This window comes from Maylandia zebra, linkage group LG3 (assembly GCF_041146795.1).
Source record: "Maylandia zebra isolate NMK-2024a linkage group LG3, Mzebra_GT3a, whole genome shotgun sequence".
Classification (NCBI taxonomy): domain Eukaryota; kingdom Metazoa; phylum Chordata; class Actinopteri; order Cichliformes; family Cichlidae; genus Maylandia; species Maylandia zebra.
The window spans coordinates 31,097,543-31,100,383 of NC_135169.1; the positions used below are offsets into that span (position 1 = coordinate 31,097,543).

The following is a 2,841-nucleotide window of genomic DNA, read 5'->3' on the forward strand; positions in this document are numbered from 1 at the left end:
GATTAATTCTCGACCATCCTTGTTGGTTTTGTATTCCCAGTCAGTGTCTTTTCCTTCATTCATGTCACATTTGAAGGTAACAAACTCTCCAATGAAAAAACTGGACAAGCTGGGTTCAATAGTTAGCACAGCATCTAAAATCCAACACAACCACAAAGTTAACAACCTGAAAAACATTTATGCACGACACAATCTGTGACAGTACGTTCATACACTGTTCATATACTGAATAATAAAAAATATAAAACACATGTGAACTGTAATTAAGATTTATGTAGTATTTTAAGATGAATATTTAACAAATAAATTAAATAAAAGTGAAAACCTCTCAGTCACCTTGAGCGTCTCCAGTGCAGAGGAGCGTACATAGCACTACAATAAAGACAGAAACTTCAGACATTATCAAACTAAAGACACTCAAATGTGGCTGTTATCGCCTAGGGATGTAAGGAGGTAACATCAGAGACAGCCCCAGTCAGTGTCAAAGGTTTGGGCTTTATTAACAGAGGCAAACACAAAACACACACACAACAGAAAACCGGCAGCGGTCGTGTATTTGACCTCACATGTAGGGAAGCGGCCAGTGCCTGTGTCAGCGCTAACACCCTAGTCACATATCGAGTGAAGGGTCATAATCAGAGTCTCTAGAGGCAACTGGGGTGTGTGTGTGTGTGTGTGGGGGGGGGGGGGGGGGGGGGGGAGGAGGGGGCTGGCAGCCTCAGCACGTTTGATACTACCGACACTGTTAACCCTGGGTTAACATAACGTGCTCCAGTGTGACATTAAACTTCAGTAAAACTATGCAGTTATGAAACGTAACTTTAATCTGAGCCAAACCGATTTGCTCAGTGTTAAATAAAACAGTGAAGTAAACATGACCCAGCAGACAGAACCTGAGTAAATTAAGTCCAGTGTTCATTTGTTTTAAAGCTGTGTGCCAGTGACCAGATATCAGCCGCTGATAAAGTGCTCTGTAGTTTTCTAGGTGTCCAATACTCTCGGTTTAAATTGTGTTTGTCATCTCTAACCCAGGTCATTCACTGTGAGGGAAACACAAGCACCAGCAGCTCTGAACTAAAAAAAAACAAAAAAAAAACTAATTTACTTGTGACTGAAACAAGTATGGCACATACAAACATCAGGAAAAAAAGACTCGATAGATATAATGTCAGTAAATGAAGTCTCTGTTGAACCTCCGAGAGGTGGCAGTCGGGGGGGGGGGGGGGGGGGGGGGGGGGTTATGACAGCTGTGTATTAGGACCCACGCTTTGTCTGCGGGTCGAGCGGGTCTGTCACACATCTGTGAAGCTTCTCAGTCATCCAGGTCATCGTAGTCTAAGGAGCTTGGAAAGAAAAGCGTCTGGACTTCTTTAAGTCCAGACGCTTTTCTTTCCAAGCTCCTTAGAGGTACTATCACACACTTTGCTGTGAGACTGGGCGCTCGATATTATTTAATCGTGTATTTGATTAATTCATTTAATGAATGAAATAAATAAATATATCATGAAATAATTAATTAAACATGTCAATAATTAATTAAAATGTGAAATAAACACATACTTAATTCAATGTGTTGATAATTAACAAATTAAATATGTCATAAATATGTATTTAATTAATTAATTTAAATTGTTATTAATTACTGACACATTTAATTGATTATTTAACGGTGTATATAATTAATTCATTTTGGCAGTCCTGGCATTCCACAGTTCCTCATTGTGTGAGGCATATAAATAGAATAAATAGTCAGTTTATGATCTTCTTAAGGGACAAATGCCATTAGGGTTTAAACTCCAGTCGCTTTCTTACCAAGCTCCTTAAATTGCTTAGAGTCTTATCAGTGTCTAGTACGATTGGTTACATTTTATATTACAATACAAAATGCATCAAATTATCACTGATGGAGAAAAAAACTTTTCTTAGATAAACTAAACCAGCTTCACTCTGATCTGAATCAGTGCACTAAAATCCTCTGATCACATGACCTGAAATGGTACAAATGATTGATGCTCTGTTCTTCTTACTAAAACATGTTTATGGATCAGTATGAATCAAACAATAGGAGTCAGTGATGAACTCACAGAATAGGCCCAGCTCACAGAGCAAAGTGGCTCCCATCCTCACATCCAGCAGTGACACGTCTGAAAACTTCTACAACTTTCTGTAAAGAGAGAGAGTGAAGCAGCAGCACAGCAGATACCAAAGAGCTGTGAAGGAAACTATTTTTTTTTCAACTCTTCTCTCTGCTTCCTTCCTTTTACACAGAAATAACAACTTAACCTAATCTACAGCATGCTGTCACATGTTTATACTCAGCCACATAACCACAGAACTGGGAAGGAAACCAAGAGTTTTTAAAACTTCTTCTCTCTGCTTCCTTCCTTTTACACAGAAATTAAGACTTAACAAGGTCTGACCATGTTTGTCAGATTTTTATGAAAAGGCCTGTAATATGCAGACTAAACTGAGCAATAACAGACAGACAGTACGTTTTATTACACATATGTATAATTTTAATAAATATTTACAAACCTCCAAGCGCACATATATATGAATAAAAGATAATAATTATCCATAAATAATCTAAACAGTAAAACCAAACTCCTCTCCACCTGCACTCATAAACTGCTGGAACTAATTAAATGTGTTTTTGCCTCTGAAAATTAATTTGAACACACTGGGAGATTAAAATAAATTAACAAATGAATGTCTTAAAACTTGACTGAATGAATTATCAAAATTGGTGCCATTCAAACAACGACAGAAATGTACTTACAGAATAACCCCGTCATGCAGAGCAAAGTATGCCATCCTCACTGACTCTGATGTGATGAAGAC

At 37.8% G+C, this 2,841-nt stretch overlaps 1 long non-coding RNA gene across 1 annotated transcript; it reads right to left on the reverse strand.

Moving 5' to 3' along the window:
* LOC143417067 (uncharacterized) lies at window positions 1–2,197 on the reverse strand. Its single transcript, XR_013097280.1, has 3 exons — window positions 2,085–2,197; window positions 337–372; window positions 1–134 (listed from the first exon to the last, which is right to left on the reverse strand). It is a non-coding gene; the product is annotated as an uncharacterized LOC143417067 (long non-coding RNA).
* Window positions 2,198–2,841: the final 644 nt, after the last annotated feature.